The following is an 18,160-nucleotide window of genomic DNA, read 5'->3' as shown; positions in this document are numbered from 1 at the left end:
GTGCTCTATCCACTGTACCACCTAGCTGCCCAAAAATTTCCATTTTAAAAAAATCTCATAATCCTAATGGTAAAAAATTGTTGTGCGTGCAACCCTGGTATATGCACATTTGCTTATTTATAAGTTAATATATACTTATGTATGGTTAACTTTATACAGAAATATACATTTTTTAATTCTATTTTTAAATTATTTTTTTCCAACTATATGCAAAGATAGTTTTTCAACATTCATCCATTTGCAAATTTATGAGTTCCATGTTTTTCTACCATCTTTTCCTCCTGCCCCTCCCATGTCTTTGAACCTTCTAGTAAAAGTTATACATATTCAATTGTGTTTAACATAGATATAGGAATTTTTAAAGAATGAGATAAAGCTGTAATAATATTTGATCTGGAATCAATAGGGGATTACAAGAATTTTATTGAGTAAGGGGGTGCCCAGGGTCCAATCTGTGCTTTAGCACAATAACTTTGAAGGATGATAGATTGGCTCTGGAAGAGACCTGAGGCAGGGAGACCCTTTTGTGAAGTAGAGAAAGGGCTTGAGGGACAGAACTTTGGTTATGAACTTGGAATCAAGAGAGAAGGGGGAAAATAGCATGTCCTGACAGTGTATTCTTTATATGGGGTAAGGAAAAATGAGGACTTGAGGTTGACATGAAGTGGGGAGCCTGGGTTCTCTGGGCAGATGGAAGAGGGTGGTACCTTCAGGAAGAGGGCAGGGTTTGCAAGGAAGATAAGGTTTAGAGGATAGGGCTGCAGATTACAATCCATATTGCTATTGTTCTTCAGTCATTTAGTAGAGTCTGACTCTTTATGACCTTCTATGAGGTTTTCTTGGCAAGGAAACTGGAGGGGTTTGCCATTTCCTTTTCCAGTGGTTTAGGGCAGACAGAGATTAAGTTGACTTGCCCAAGGTCACACAACTTGTAAGTATCTGAAGCCACATTTGTCCTTAGATCTTCCTGACTCAAAACTCAGTGTCTAATCCACTGAGCCACCTCACTGCCTCTTATTACAACCTATACATGCCTGCTTATCCTTTGGACTCACTGGTTCTTACCCAAAATGAAAAGGGGGAAGAGAAAGACTTTTAATGTCTCATCAAAGTATCCTCAGTCTCAGCCACAAGGTCATTTCAGGGGCAGAAAACGGGTCTGATGTGTGTGGCAGGACAGGAGTGGTGTGGGAGCTCCCCAGTGGTAGCAGCACAGTTGATTCTGATGGTGCCCAGGGTGGGCAATTTGATCATAATTGCTTTGAGTGGCCAATGTTTGACTCAGGACCCAATATGATTAGGGCTGTGCCTTGCAGAGGAAGGAGGCAGAGGCGGGGAGAGAAGGGCTGCTGAGAGAGAATGGTGAGAGTGGCTGTGCTACAGCCAAGCCCCATGACTGGCAATGATGTGGGTGGGATGAAACCCATCGTCCCACTGTTCTGAATCATTCAGAGCATGGGGAGGGTCATTATGCCAAAGTATATATGTTGGATTTCTTTAGGCAGCTGGGCAGCACAATGAAGGGAGCCCAAGTCATGGGTCAGGAAGCTCTGGGTTCCAATCCTACTTCAGACACTAGGTTTATGACTCTTACTTCTCTGAGCCTCAATTTTCATCTATGTAAAATAAGAATAATAATTATAATAATAATGTCAATCTCAAACCCTATTTGCCTCAGTTTTCTCACTGTAAAATGAACTGGAGAAGGAAGTGGCAAACCACTCCAGTATCTCTGCCAAGAAAACCCCAAGTGGAGTCACATGGAGTTGAGCACAATTTAACAACCTTTGATGACATATGTGATAATATATGCAAACCTTAAAACACTCTATATAAAGTCTAATTATTGTCATATGAACATGGGTTATTTTCTTTTTCTAAATGATGCACATTATCACCTTTCTTTTCATCTTAATTTTCCTTTTGTATCTTTTTGTTTCCCAGTTTTTATTAATTTGAACTCTTTATAAGATATCAGATTTTTATCATAGATAATAAATAAATATAAGCAACTATAAGCAATGATTATCATAGATAATAAGTCTAAGCAGATTTCTCCCATGGCTTAGTCAAAGCCCAGAGTAGTTTTATATTTGTTGCCTAAATTTAGGGAATAAGGAAGGAGATGTAGAAATGCTCCTGGATGCTTCCTCATCATCAGAGCACTTTAAGGGTGTGGTTTCTGCCTATATTTTCTTCATTTGTTGAAAAGTAAAAAGTCAAGATTGGAGTGGTGAGATCACTGGAGAGCATGCCACAGGAGGAAGCATTGAAAGAACTGGGTGTGTTTAAGCTAGAGAAGGAAAAACATAGATCACGATACTGTCTTCCTGTATTTGAAAGGCTAACTGGAAAAGGGATTCGATTTGTTCTTCATCTACAATGGCAGAACCAAGATGAAAATCAGAAAGAAAATTTACGTTTGAAATCAGAAAACTTTCTCCATTGGATGATGTCCTCAAGTGACAAGGGACTAGCATGAGGGGCAATAAGAGGATTTTCTCAATCTGGAGGGTCATAAACACAGGCTAGATGGTCACACAGATGTGGAAGGGATCCTTAGTCAGGTTCTGGTTGGCCTGAATGAGCCCTGATGTCCCGCCCAAATTTAGTTCTGTGATGAATTTATGTGGAGAAATTCTGAAAAGTTTGGCCAGGAACCTCTAAAATAGATATAATGATATTGGCACTCTATGACTCATTGGAGTTGTGGAAAGGGTCAGATAAAAGATGAGGAGCCCTGTATAAATGTAAATTAGTAGAATCGATTCCACAAGGTGTCCAATGAAACTCAGATCCTGGGGCGGCTAGGTGGCGTAGTCGATAAAGCACTGGCCCTGGAGTCAGGAGTACCTGGGTTCAAATCCGATCTCAGACACTTAATAATGACCTAGCTGTGTGGCCTTGGGCAAGCCACTTAACCCCGTTTGCCTTGCAAAAACCTAAAAAAGAAAAACAAACCTGAGATCCTACAATCAATTGATACCCAGGCTGTGTTGAATCTTAGGGGTGATGAGTCACAGAGACCAGATAGCAGGCAATAATCTGGGGAGCCTGGCACAATAAGAGCTCTGAACTAAATAGGAGTTAGAAGCCCCATATCTAAATTTCAGCTTTGCCACTAATTGTCCCCATGGCCAAATTACTCCCTGTTGCTGAACCTGAGTTTCCTCATTCTTAATGTAAGAGTATTAGCCTTCATGATTTGTGAGATTCCTTTCAGTTTTAATGATGTTTGTGACTCTTTTACGGAACTGGGTTAATTGGAAATAGTCTCTGCTGTTGAAAGTCCTTTACTTGATATGTCAGTTGTGAAGACGTGTATTATCACTCATAAATTAGTCATTATTATTGGATTTTGCATGGCCATCATTTCCAGAGGAGCGGTGATATGGCATTGATGGGGCATGAATCAAATGAAATTATATATGTCAAATGTTTTGCAGACCTTATAGCGCTGCATGTATGTTAGCTACCATTATCATTGTATTGTGATTGATGTGATGATTACTATCATTATTGTTATTGTTATTATGGCGACATCTAGGTGGAGCCGCAGGGCATCTATCTACCTGAGTTCAAATTCAACCTCAGCCATTTACTAAGCTGTGTGACCTCGAGTAAGTCATTTAACTCTGTTTACCTCAGCTTCCTCATTTGTAAAATGAGCTGGAGAAGAAAACGGCAAACTGCTTAAATATCTTTGCCAATAAAACCCTACTTGGGGCCTCAAAGAGCTAGAACCAACTAAAACTGACTCAACTGTGGCAATAATAATTACATTATTATTATCATTATTATTGTGCTGGGCTTAGAGTTAGGGATAGCTAGGTTCAAGTCTTGCCTTTCATATTTCTAATTATGTGATCCTAAGGCAAATCTAATAAATCACAGTCTGGTTATGATCTGTTTGGCAGATGGAATTCCAGCACTGTGACCAGAAATCAGAGATCAGCATGATTTTAAACCTTGAATTTGGGTTGCCATTATTAGTAGGAAAATGCTGGCCCACCTTTTCACAGAAAGCTGCCTTGGGAGTCTGAAGACCTGTGTTCAAACCCCAGTTCTGGTACCTTCTCATTGGGTGATGGACATCTCTTGGGCAAATTGATGTATCTCTTTGCGCCTCATAATGTAAATCCTAGTCCCGTAAATCTAGAGCTAGAAGGCTCTAGCCCATTCCCTTTATTTTACAGAAGAGGAAACAGAAACCTAGGTGGTCCAACGACTAGGCCAAAGGCACAAAAGGCATCAGAGATGGAATTGGATCCTGGGTCCTCTGGATTCCAGAGTCAGTTCTCTTTCCACACTGTATCACACTGTTTTCCTCATCTGAACAATGGGAATTGTCATATCATTTATGCTAATTCTCCCTGAGTGGTTGGGAGGAAAGTTCATTGTAAACCTCAAAGGAATGATTTACTTATTGAAATCACTGTTGCTCACCCTCTGTCTTTTTTTTAAGGCCTTTTTTTGCAAGGCAAACGGAGTTAAGTGGCTTGCCCAAGGCCACACAGCTAGGTCATTATTAAGTGTCTGAGACTGGATTTGAACCCAGGTACTCTTGGGTTTATCCACTACACCACCTAGCCGCCCCTCACCCTCTGTCTTTAACCAAGTTATGTGTGTTCCCCACCCACCCACCTCCTACATTTTTGATGGCAGCTCGAATTATTTCAAGGAATGTCCTCTCTGATGTGGAATTTCACAAATGTCCACACACGCATCAGGTTGGCCACCAAGTGGCTACAGCTGCTCTCAAAAATATTCCTTTCTCATCTACTCTTTTTATAAGCTCCTGGCTTCAATCGTGACTCAGATCTTATGCCTCCTCTTGGGTCTCCTTTCTTGGATCCTCCCTCAGTGGTCATATGTAGACTTGTTTGTTCTCCCCTTCTATACAGTGGAATGCCCTTCCCATCAGAGGTCAAAGAGTGTTCTTCGTTTTATCTTTGTATCCACAGTGCCCGGCGATTAATGTCTTGCACCTAGGAGGCGGCGTTTAATAAGTGCTTTGTGGATTGGACCGGATTGGATTGGGTTGGATTGGATTGGATTGCTTCATAGTCCATCCAGCCATCCACCCCGGCCATCTTGCCATCCACGCTGCTTCCACTTCTCCCTGGATCAGGACCCTGCACACCGGATCTTCAGAATCCTTGTCCCCAGGGTCTGGGGAAGTTAATCTGCTCAGCTTTGGAATTCCCAACCTGGGTCTGTACCATCTTGGTTTGCGATTGAATTAATGTAAATTGTCTTAACAAGCTAGACCCAGGCAGCCTAGACTTTTCTTCCCATTTATTCCAACCATCTTGTCATCTGTCATGCCCTCCCTATGCCATCTTCCCCATCCCTTTCTGCCTCTTGCTTTGGGCTCAGTTATAAAATCAATACTACCATGCCACCATGTTTCCTGAAAGGATTGTATTTATTAACTGCTCTTTAAATCAAATCAATATTCCTGTGACTTTTTTCCCTAGTCACCACTTCTTCTATGCATGTCTGCTTCAGTTAGAATGTAAGCTCCTTGAGGGCAGATACCTTCTCACTTTTTACATTTTATATACATTTTTATATAAGGAATATATTTAAAATTTTATGTATCTCACTTTTATATAAGGAAGCATCAGTGCTTAGCCCATGCCTGGCATTTTTTTTTTCATCTTTTCATTGCATTGGACTGGGTTGGATTGGATTGATTTAATCTGAATTTGCTTGGGCTGAGTTGCATTGATTGAACTGGACTGAATTGGTCAATTGAGTTGATTTCAATTGAGTTGGATTAGATTACTGAATCATAGAAGAGTTTGGACCTATATCAATGGAGGGGAAGTCACATCAGTGAAATCAGAGGGTGTTGAAGCACACACACACACACACTCACACACATATACACACATATACACTCACACACACACTCATACATACACTCACATTCAGACTCACACATACACACACACTCACACTCACACACACTCACTCACACACTCATACATACACTCACATTCACACTCACACATACACACACACTCACACTCATACATACACTCACATTCACACTCACACACACTCACATTCACACTCACACATACACACTCACACACATACTCACACTCATACATACACTCACATTCACACTCACACACTCATACATACACTCACACACACTCACACACACTCACACACTCACACATACACTCACATTCACACTCACACATACACACACACTCACACTCACACATACACTCACACACACTCACACACACACTCACACACACTCACACACACTCACACACTCATACATACACTCACATTCACACTCACACATACACACACACTCACACACTCATACATACACTCACATTCACACTCACACATACACACTCACACACACACTCACACACTCACACTCATACATACACTCACATTCACACTCACACATACACACACACTCACACATACACTCACACTCACACATACACACACTCACACTCACACACACTCACACATACACTCACATTCACACTCACACACACACACACTCACACACTCATACATACACTCACATTCACACTCACACATACACACACACTCACACTCATACATACACTCACATTCACACACATACACACTCACACACACACTCACACACTCATACATACACTCACATTCACACTCACACATACACACTCACACACTCACACACATACACTCACATTCACACTCACACACACTCACACACACTCACACACTCACACACTCACACACACTCACACACACACTCATACATACACTCACATTCACACTCACACATACACACACACACACACTCACACTCACACTCACACACAAACACAAACACACTCTTTACAATAGTCCTCCTCCATTACTGATTCTTGGCATGGGGGAATTGAGATGACCCTGGATTTTCTTAGCATACACCAACAGAACCCAAATTCTGCTACATCCTAGCAAACTCAAAAAGACTTTGTATCAGATGATAAGCTGTTGTTTCCATTTTTTGAAGGGGGAAAAAAAGGGAAAAGGTGGATTCTTCCAAATATAGAATGATAAGCTTGACTCAGATTTCTGTCAAGCTTCTAGAAAGCATAATTAAAGTAATGATTTGTGAACACTTAGAAAGGGAAGTAATAATCACTTTGAGTTAATATAGGTTCATACAGAACAAATCATTTATCAGTTGGGAAGTGACTGAAGAAATTGGGTCATATAAATAGAATGAACTATTATACTGCACCACAGAAAACCATATGTATGAGAAATTTCAGAGAAACATAAGAAGAATTACTGTTAGAGGATCATAGGTACGGAACTGATTCAGAGTAAAATACAAACAAGGAGAATAATTTGCACCGTGATAACGAAAAGAACACCAATGGAAGCATAAATCTGAATAAATTGTAGTGAACAAACTTGGTCTCGGAGAACAGTGGTGATTAAGTAATTCCCTCTGTCCCCCCTGCCCCAGCTTTTCTTTAGGGAAATAGGACTTTATGGCCATGGAATGCTGTGTACATTGTCAGACAGAATCCCAGTGTTGGTTTTTCTTTATCCATGTTTCTTTGTTCCAAGTTTGGGCTCTGTGGGGTGGGATGACAAGCATAATGCAGAAAGCTTGATGGGAAAACAAAAGGTATCCTCAAAAGTCAGTGGGAATTGGGGAGTTGTGACTTAAGCAAGATAAGTTTCAATTAGAGTCCTACAAAGTAAATATTTCAGAAAACCCCTTCCCTCACACACCTGAAAGGAGCAGGTTCATTTGCTGCTTGGGTACCATTTATATCCCTATTTTAGGAAAGAAGTATCATTTGATAATGGTTCTCCTTTTAAGAGCCCCCAGGATCTGTGTGTGTGTGTGTGTGTGTGTGTGTGTGTGTGTGTGTGTGTGTGTGTGTTCTCATTTGCCAAATGGACAATGATGCCATTGTGTGTGAGAGTGTGTCTGTGTGTGAAAGAAGATGATGAAGGGGGGAGGAAGCATGGGAGAAGGGAAGAGATAAAGAAATGGGGAACAGGCAAGAAGGGACAAAGGGGAAGAGGGGAAGAGAGAAGAAGGGGGGAAGGGCAGAAGCATACAAGAGAACACAGTATTCCATGAGCTATGGCAGAGGACAAACTTTCCTTCCAAGGTCTATCCTAAACAAAGCCGTGAAGTAGGTGAGGGTGCTATTGAATCCCCCATCTCACGTCCTCTTAGACACTCAGCTCTTTTCTACCTCTGGTCCTTCTTGCCAGAAGGAATGCAGGTCTTAGAAGACAACTTTTTAAAAAGTCAGTACTTCCTAGAGCAATCAAGTTTAATTAATTCAGTTTTCCTCCCAAGAATGTCAGCATTTTTAAAACAACCTAATGATTCTTTTATGTTGAATTTTTTTCATCTCTTGTTTTTATGTCACTTTTATTTCCAAATGTATCCTTCCTCCTCTCCATCCAGTGAGCCATCCCTTGTAACAAGTTAAAATAAATGGGGGCAGTAGTTCAGTCAAATTAAGCAACACATCAACCAAAGGTTTTATATTCACAAGTTCCTATCCATGCAAAGGGGAAATAGGAGCAAGCAAAACATTTGATCCTCACAAAAAATCCATGATGTTTTGATCCCTATTTTGCAGATGAGGAAACTGAGGCAGACAAACTAAGTGACTTACTCAGGGTCTTATAGCTGGTAAATATTGAGGCTAAATTTGAACTCAGGTTTTTCTGACTCCAGGACCCAAATTCTGTGGCTCCTCTAAAAAGACAGGAGGGAGGTACCTCTTTTCATCTTTTTTCCAGCTTGGTCTTATTTAGTTTCTTTTTTGTTGTTATTCTTTCCATTTACATCTTTGCAGTAAGGGACAATATTCTCTTCCTGGTTCTGCTTCCTTTGTTCTGCTTCAGTTGACATAAGTGCTTCTCCAAATACTTCATATTCCCAAGGAAATGAATCTCTAATGCTCAAATCCCATCCAACAACATACACTACTTACATGCTATTGTGGTTCTTATTACTTTGCCTGCTATCTTAAGCTCTGCTTCTCTCTGCAGTTAGTTGAAGGGAGAATTGCCAAAGGGATGAAAGATTGTGTTTTTCTTTTTAAACAGAGTGTTTTAGACTCAGCTTGTGATTACAAGGTTATTTCAGTTATAGATCTAAACTTTTGCTGAAATACAACTTAAAAAAATTTGTAAAGAAAGGTTAAAAGGATTTTAAGGACAGAGATTTAAAATGATTTCATGATAATCTTCAAGAGAAAAGAAAAATGAATTGGAGACCTGTAGACCAAGGTTCCAGTTCTAACTCCATCCCTGGTCACTGGATGGGTGATGCTGGGAAATTCGATTCCCCTCAGGGGACAGAGGTGATAGACATGATCCCTTCCAACTTTGACATTCTATGTTTCAATGACTCTATGAAAACAAAAAAGATAGTTGAGAGTTGATTTGAATGCAGGCCCTCTAGTCCTAGTCTCTCCTCCCTAGCAATAGCTTCTGCTTTAATTTGCATTTATTTAATCTCTCCCATTCACCTCCACCTGAACAGCAACTAAAAATAAAAAACAAAAAAACAAAAGTTTTATGACAAATATACACAGTTAAACAATAAAAATTCCTTTATTGGCCATTTCCAAAAATGGTCTTTGCCTGAGTCCTACACCTCCCTGGCAGTCCTTTGGAATCATAGTTTGTTATTTCTTTAATCAGTTATAAAATCCTTCAAATGTCTTTGTAATATTATCATTGTACAAAGTGCTCTCTTGTTCTACACACTTCATTCTTTATTAATTCCTAAAGGTCTTCCAAATTTCCTCTGAAATGATCCAATTCATCATTTTTATAGAATAATAATATTCCATTACTTTCATGTATCATAATATGTTTAACTATTTCCCCACAGATAGATATTCCCCTTGTTTTGGGGTTTGTTTTTATTTTGCTATTATGAAGAGGTAAAATACAGAAACTCACATATATTTATAAGAAAGTCTTTGTATACTTTGACCTCTTTGGGGTCTCTCCCTAGTAGTGGTAAAACTGGACCAAAGGGTATACACAGTTTAGTAAATTTGGGGGCTTAGTTACAAATTGCTTTCCAGAATGACTCCATCCACAAAGCATTAGTGTGCCTTTTTTCCACAACCTCTCCAACATTTGTCATTTTCTTCTTTTGTCATCTTTGCCAACCTGACTGGTAACAACTTCAGAGTTGCTTTTAATTTAATTTCTCTAATTATTATTAAATTTGAACATTTTCACATGGTTGTTAATAGTTTCTATTTCTTCCAAAGAAAGCTGCCTGTTTAAATCCTTTAACCATTTATCAATTGGAGATGATTTATTCCTTTAAATTTGAATTGGTTACTAATAAATCTCTTGAAAATGAGATCTTTATCAGCAGAATTCCTGTAAAGATTTTTACCCTAGTTATGTGCTTCCCTCTTAATTTTATTTGCATTGGTTTTGCTTGTGTACATTATAATTGTATGATAATTTTATTTACTGTATCTAATTTTATATAACAAAAATGTCCTTCTTTGGTTATTAACTTTCCCTCTATCTAAAGCTCCAAAAAATATTTTTTCCTTATTAATATGTTTATGACCTTATGTGGCAGATCACTCGCTCTCTTTGAATTTCAGTCACTGCCTTAGTAAAGATGAACATAACAGATCACCAGAGACAATCTTCTCTGGTGGATGGAGGAACCCAACCTGTCTCATACTTGATTACACAGGAAACTGAAAAGATGTAGACTCTCTCCCTTCATCTTCGAAGGAGGGATATTTAAAGATAAGTTTGAAATGAACAACAACCTATGAGACAGGAACAGAATTCCTTTGCATTGACTGGGAAAAGAAATGAAAATTTCAAGAACATTAGGGCCTCACTACTGAAATCAAGGGCTGAACTATGAAGCTCCCAGGGTGATACTAGACGGACCATTGCCCTACTGCTTTTCTAACACTTTCCATCTCCCCAGTCTCCCTTTTCCACCACCCAGTTACAGTGGGTGATCTCTTTCCAAAGCTTATCTCTATTTCTTGAAAGTTTCTCTTTTAGATGGCTATTCATCTGATTTCTCTATGAGCTTGTACTAATGAAACCCAAAGGCTCCCATAGTCTGCATGTATTTCATTTGCTCAAAAGCTGTGTGAGGAAAATGATCACAGAAGGTGTGAAGGAAGCTCCCTTTCTGAATGGTAGAGGAAGAGTCTCCAACTGGGGTGGGGGGGGGGGCTTAATGAATTTTCCTGATAAGCCGCATTATAAGCCAGAGAAAGAAAAAGACACATGAACCCATATTATTATGGATTTCCCTGGGCAAAGAATAAGTTAAACTGTGGTATTAGAGAAAGGAGATTTGAGAAGGACAAACTAAAAGTCACACCTATAGATATATCTTCTGGGAGAAACTGGGAAAGACCATACACAGAACAGGAGGCATCCAAGAAAGGAGTTAGTTTTTGTGCCTTACCAAACTAAACCAACCTCAAACCATTAACATATTGGTAAAGTGAGGCAGTTTGACTAGACAATGTCTTAAGATCTCTTCCACATCTGATAGACTGGTGTCTATGCAAGGGTATGCTAGGGTCAACTCAGACTGACTTTTGGGACCTTGAAAAATGGCAAACCATGAAAATGAAGTTTTAATTTATTGTTTTTGTTGACTGTCTAAATTTAAGCTAGGTTACCCAGTGGATAGAGCACTGGCCCTGGAGTGAGGAGGATCTGAGTTCAAATCGACCTCAGATATATACTTGATAATTACCTAGTTGTGTCACCTTGGGCAAGTCACTTAACCCCATTGCCTTGCAACACTCCCCCAAAAGAAAGTAATGGAAAAATGCAAATAATGCAAATTAAACTTAAATGTGTGCTTTTCAGAAAACTGATTGTTAAACATTTATCACTAGACTTCTGTCTTGGATTTCCCTCTCAACCACATTTACCCACTTAAACTGAGCAATCTTAGCTCTTTCTTCTTAGAGTTCTCCAATTTTTTCAGTTCTCCTCTCAACTCTCTTCACTTTATCCATATCATCTCATTTGACTCATAATTATGAGTCCAGAGGGATTAAAATAGCTCTTTATTAATGACATAACTTTTCTGCAGAAAAGGATCAGTTTCTGTAGTAGAAAAAGGCAGTGAATTCCGACAGAAAGGTTTGTTCTTCTCCTTTGTACCAGTCACTGGTCAGGATTACAATTTAATCAATACACTCACCCAATTCCATTCCCTAATAATGTTTTCCCCACCCTGTTCATTATAAGTACAGGGGAGTGTAAAGTGATATGTCACTTGTGAAGGACAGAGACTAGGCCAACTCAGGACCAGATGGAGCAGGTCTGATCAGGTTGGGGTCAATTCTTTTGTCTTACACTCACATACCTGTTGTCTCCAATAGCCACAGGCTGACCCCAGTCTTTGTAATGTACACACATACACACACAAACACATACACATACATATAAACTAACAATCTCCTCTTACATTCTGTGAAAGTCAAACACCCTACATTCCTCACAGGCCTTTAATGGGATTTAGCCTAATAATGAATCAACCAGCCAACAAATATTGAGTAACAATGAAGTCCTGGTCACATGTGACCACCTCCCATTGACCCACCCAGCCCACCCCAACTTCTATCCCCCAGCTGTCCTTTGGATTGAGAACAGATAAAGTATCCTGCATAACTCTTGTCTTTTTCCTTCCAATCTTAGAATGCTGTCAAAAGAGGAAGTCTCTGCTTTTTGTTAAGACTTCAAGGTCATGGTAGGGAAGCTGAGCTCTTAGCTCAAATGTCCTAAATTGTGTGAAAGAGGCCTTTTTAGTTAGAGTTTAAATGGGGCAATCTCGGGGCTGGAATTTTGGGTGGGGCAACTTTCTTAGGAGGTTGTTTGGAAGTGGATTTGTTCTCCAGATTCCTAAAAGTCCTAAGTAGTCCAGTCAAACAGAAGAGTGATTGATTAGTAGGGGGAGGCATAGAATGGCAAAGAAAAGGATTCTAGTCCAGGTTTCACTGTTTTGCCTTGGCTAAATTCCTGAGCCTCAGTTTCTTCATTTGTAAAATGGGGTACAAAGAAGTTCCTGGGAAATGTAAGTGATATAAAAACAAAAGTTTGACCTTTCTGTAGCTGGATCCTGTTGACTACTCCTTTCTTCTAGGATTGTAGCCTTCAAGCCAGAAAGGATTATAGTGACATTAGGTCCTTATTTTACATTGGAAGAAACTGAGACCCTGAGATATTACCCCCCCAAAAAATTTTTTTTTAAACTTTCATCAAGGAGATATAAAACAATGCCATTTGTCTCTGGTGCCTTTATAAAATGTTTATTGACGGATTTTGGAAGGTTTGAGGGACAAAGTCATTACCAGTTTGGAGGAAGACCAAGGAAGACTCAGAAGAGGCAACATTTGAACAGAGTTCTAAAAGATAGGCATGGAGAAAATTCCCAACATTCGAATGCCTAAGCAGGCATGGAGACCAGAGTGTGTTTGGGGAGCAAAGAGCATTACCAGCTCATAATTATGTTTTCTTAAGGCTTATTAAGCACTTTGCATAAACTATCTACCATTGATCTTACAACAACTCTTAGAACTAATATTATACCCATTTTACAATGGAGGAAACTGAGGTTGAAAGGAGTTAAGGGACTTGCCTAGGGTTCCATAACTGGTAAAGTAAGGATCTCAGACTCAGGTCTTTCTGATTCCAGGTCTAGCTTTCTATCCACTATGCCACCTAGCCATCTGGAGAGAACAGCAGGAACATGGTCAATGTCTCCTGCTCTGGGATCCAGAATCTCTAACAGAAGTTGTCCTCAATATTGAGAAGTGAGAGATGAGTGAACAGAAGAGATAATAAAGAGAAGAAATCTTCAAGAAAACTCCCTGCCATGGCTAAAAGCTGCCCCAGGGCTCTTTCTTGAGCTAGCCTTAGGCCAGGGTTGCTGCCCACCCCTAACCTAGATGCTTAGTTCACAATTAGCACAGAATGCCATCAGCTCACACGCATGGATCCTTGCCTGGTTTTCATCCTTGCTCCAATCCATATGTTTCTCAGTGAACTGGACCCCCAATGGACCTGTGGGAAGTGGCTCTGTGATCACTACAGGCTTCCATGGTGAGGGAACCAGACTCTGCAGGCATCGCTACCAGCCTCCTGGCACATGCCAGTGAAGGAGAGCTGGACACCTCTGCTCTTCAATGCAGTCTTTTGCAAAGTAACCATTGGCTGTCTCCCAGGAGGTTGGCTCAGGCTCATCTACCTGGGCTTCCATCCTCCCTCTGCAGGGACCTTAATAAGGAGAGAGAGAAGGAAGGAAGAGAAAGTGGAATCCAAGCAAAGCCAAAGGTGAGGAGGATGGAATTAATTTGGGGTGAGGTTATCAGGTCTTGCTGAAGAGAAATAGCCCTCAGATTATTAAAAATTCATCCACAGAATGACTCAGCCTAATGGATACTTGCAAAGAAATGATTTAACTCTATGGTCTTACCTGTCAAACTTACTTGCTTTGGTTTCTGATCCTGCATTCTAGATGGAAGGTTGCTTAGAGGTACTATTAGAATCTCGAAAGAAGAGTTACTTAAAACCTGGAGGAGTGGCAGTGTGCCATAGTGGTTAGTCTTTGACCTAGCGTCAGGAAGGTTTGAGTTCAGATGATCCCTGTGATCCTTATTAACTATGAACTATCAGCAAATATCTACTCTTCCAAAGAATGTAGTTTAAATTCACTGCCTCTGCTGCCCCAACACCAGCACCTTCCCTCCTTAACTCTATGTGATCTGGCTTCAGGCTTCACCATTCTGCTGCAGCTTCTTTCATCACCATCTCCACAATCCTCTTTTACTGCCAAACCAGGTGGTATTTTCTCTGTCTCATTGACTTGGGTCTTTCTGTAGCATTAGACACTTCCTGGTGACCTCTCCCCCCTTTTTAGTATTCATAGGATTATAGACTTTGAACTGGAAAAAGAAGCAAGTCCAGTCCTCTTATTTTACACATGAGGAAATTGAGACCCAGGGAGATCAAGAGACCTATGGGAAACAAACTTAGAGATCAACTTGTCCAACCCCTTCATTTACAAGTGAAGAAACTGAGGCCCTGGAGATTAAGTGACATGCTGGAGGTCACCCAGGTGAGTAAGCAGCAAAACTGAACTCAATTCTTTTCATTCCTTGAAATTTCAGTCATTTCCAACTCTTTGTGACCCTGGTTGGGGTTTTCTTGGCAAGAGACCCTGGAGGGGTTTGCCATTTCCTTCTCCAGCTCATTTTACAGATCAGGAAACTGAGGCAAATAGGGTAAGTGACTTGCCCATGGTTACACAGCTAGTGTAAGGCCAGTTTAGAATTCAGGAAGATGAGGCTTCTTGATTGATAGAGTCCAGTGTTCTGTCCAGTGACTGACTCCCAGGCCAGTGTATTTTCCATTACACACGTCACAACGCTATCATGGTTCTCCTCTTACCTCTGACTGTTCCTTCTTTGACTCTTCTTGTTCCTCCTGCCCCTCTCAAATGAGTTGTCCCTTGGCCAGCTTCTCTCCCCAATTCTCCCTGGTTCCTCTTATAGCTTCAGAATACAATTCAGTGCAGATTATGGCCCAATCATAGTCTTTGGCCCTCCCCTCTTTCTTGGGGCTCCAGTCTTGCCACCATGTCAAAATCAGGATTCCGCAGTAAAACCTAGGATCTTTTCCTAGCTCTTTGGATGGTTGGCCCTAATGTTCTCCCAGTCACTCAGCTAGGAATCCTCAGAGTGATCCTGCCCCTTTTCCTTCTCCCTCATCTGCCAGCTTGTCCTAACTGCTCCTACTTCACTTATTCCAGCCTCCTCTATAAATGAGAATAACAACGTCATCCTCATAGGCTCATCATGAGAATCAAAGGAGATTATGGTTAGAAAACTCCCTGCAAACCTCCTGTGTATGTCATGCCAGCATTTTAACTCCCTGCAAACCTCCTGTGTATGTCATGCCAGCATTTTCTGGTCTTCATGTACAAAAGGCAACAACAAACTATAGCATTGTAAACCAGCATTATTTGGAGTTTGTGAAATGCTTGATCCTTCCAACAACCCTGAGATAGAGTTCATGGACATTTTTATTATTCCCATTTTGTAGATGAGAAAATTGAGACTTCTATGAGTATCTAAGGTAGGTTTTGAACCCAGATCTTTCTTAGCATCAAGTTTAATTCACTGTCCACTATTCTGCATTGCCTTTTTGATTCAGCTAGCTTCATATACGTTAAGCATTTATAGCTATATCTCATTTGATCTTCACAACAACTCAGGGAGGTAGGTGTTATTATTCCCATTCTAAGTGACATGCCCAGGATCACACAACTAGGAAAATTAGTCTCTCTCTGTCTCTCTCTGTCTCTGTCTCTCTCTCTCTCTCTCTCTCTCTCTCTCTCTCCATACACACACACACACACACACACACACACATTACATGGAACATTATCTCAGAGAGAAATACTTGAGCATCTAGAGGTTGGGTGGGGTGGAGGGGGGTGAACTAAAAATGGTCTCCTGCCCAAGGTTGCTTTTGAGCTGAGTCTTGAAGGAAGCCAGACATTTTAAGAGGTAGAAATGAGGAGGAAGGGCATACTAGGCATGAGGACCAGCTGAGGCAAAGACATGTAAGTGGGAAACAGAGCACCCAAGAGAAGCAACAGGCTGTTCAGTATGACTAGATCATAGATTTTGTGGGAGAGAATGATGCATAAGACTGGAAAATTAGGAAGTGTTCAGGTGATGAAGAGCATTAAATGTCAAACAGAAGACTTTATATTTCTTCTTTGGACATGTGTTAAATGTCCAAGGGCAGCTAGGTGGCACAGCAGATAGAGTACTGTGATAGAGTTTCTGGAAGACCCAAGTTCAAATCCAGTCTCAGGCACTTACTGACTGTGTGATCCTGAACAAGACACTTCACCCTGTTTGCCTCAGTTTCCTCATCTGAAAAATGAGTTGAGGAAGGAATGGCAAACCAGTATCTTTGCCAAGATACTCCAATATCTTTGCCAAGAAAACCCAAAATGGGGTCATGAAGAGTCAGACACAAATGAACAGAAAAAAAAATGTTGTGATGTAGGACTGGAGAGAGCCTGGGGATGGATGTAAAGATCTGAGACCATCTATCCTGAGATGATACTTACACCCCTGGAAGCTGATGACATAACTTCAAAGAGGAAGGACAGAATACAGACAGAAAAGAAAAGAGGGATCAGGGCCTTGGGGGGTGACATCCATGTTTAATGAGCAGCAAAGAAGACTGAGAAGGATCAGTCAGGGGGGTCTGAGGAGAACTCAAAGAGAGGAGGAAAAGGAAAACACAGGGAGGAGACAGTGTCCAAGAGAAGGGGTTTGAGCTTCTGCAGAAAAGTTCAATTAGAGATCACTGGGTCATTTTGGAGGGGTAACGTTCAGCTAAGTGATGGAGGGAAGCCAAGGGGAAAGAATGAAAGGAAAGGGGTAGAGGTAGTAAGTGTAACCTGATTATTCTCTCAGTTGTTATAGGGAAGGAATAAGGTGGTGACCAATGGATAATCCTAGACCCAGAATTCCTGGATTTTCCAACCTCCCTGTTCTTTCAGAGGACAGGGAGGAGACCATCTTTTTAGCAAGTTCAAACATTGTCCTCATTTGAACCAGGGAACCAAGTCAGATTTAGGGTCAGCCTCCACTCTTCCTCTCCTCAGACGCCCTTTGAGAATCCAAGGCCTCTGCTCTGGAAGGTCTCTTATCTGTTACCCTTTCCTGATGATCTTTTTCCTAAGGAAACCCATACCTTGAGAGAGAGAAATCAAAAGACCTTTTCAGGGCAATGCCTATTCAGTAGCCTGGATTAGGGACTAAAGGGGAGGTGAAGAGGAAGGGGCAGAGGAGGGAAACCTTACCCATCTCAAATTCTGAATTAAGAGCTCATGAGGCAGCCTTGAAACTGTCCTCTCAATCACCTGGCCCTTGACAAGTGATTAATGTAACGGCCACCACAAATTGGCTTCAGTGTCTTTAGGAAAACCAACTGAACAAGTCACAGTTGAGAATGGAGAAAAGGAGACAGAATGTTACCAAGAATGTTCCAGGGAACAGAAAAATGGGTATCTGGAAATCAGATCTCTTCTTTCTCTCAGCATGGACCT

The 18,160-nt window shown here is 40.8% G+C and overlaps 1 protein-coding gene and 1 long non-coding RNA gene across 2 annotated transcripts in view; both read left to right on the top strand.

Annotated features, from left to right (window-relative positions):
• The window catches only part of RAB11FIP4 (RAB11 family interacting protein 4), a 172,765-nt gene that overhangs the window by 68,511 nt on the left and 86,094 nt on the right, over positions 1-18,160 (top strand). The window lies entirely within an intron of this gene.
• The window catches only part of LOC141488699 (uncharacterized), a 35,027-nt gene continuing 29,559 nt past the window's right edge, over positions 12,693-18,160 (top strand). Inside the window, exons 1-2 of the long non-coding RNA XR_012468762.1 lie at positions 12,693-12,778; positions 13,724-14,361. This is a non-coding gene — a long non-coding RNA (uncharacterized LOC141488699). The remainder of the gene's footprint in view (positions 12,779-13,723; positions 14,362-18,160) is intronic.

Source organism: Macrotis lagotis, chromosome 5 (genome assembly GCF_037893015.1).
Source record: "Macrotis lagotis isolate mMagLag1 chromosome 5, bilby.v1.9.chrom.fasta, whole genome shotgun sequence".
Lineage (NCBI taxonomy): Eukaryota > Metazoa > Chordata > Mammalia > Peramelemorphia > Peramelidae > Macrotis > Macrotis lagotis.
This window is presented reverse-complemented; position numbering and strand designations above follow the sequence as displayed.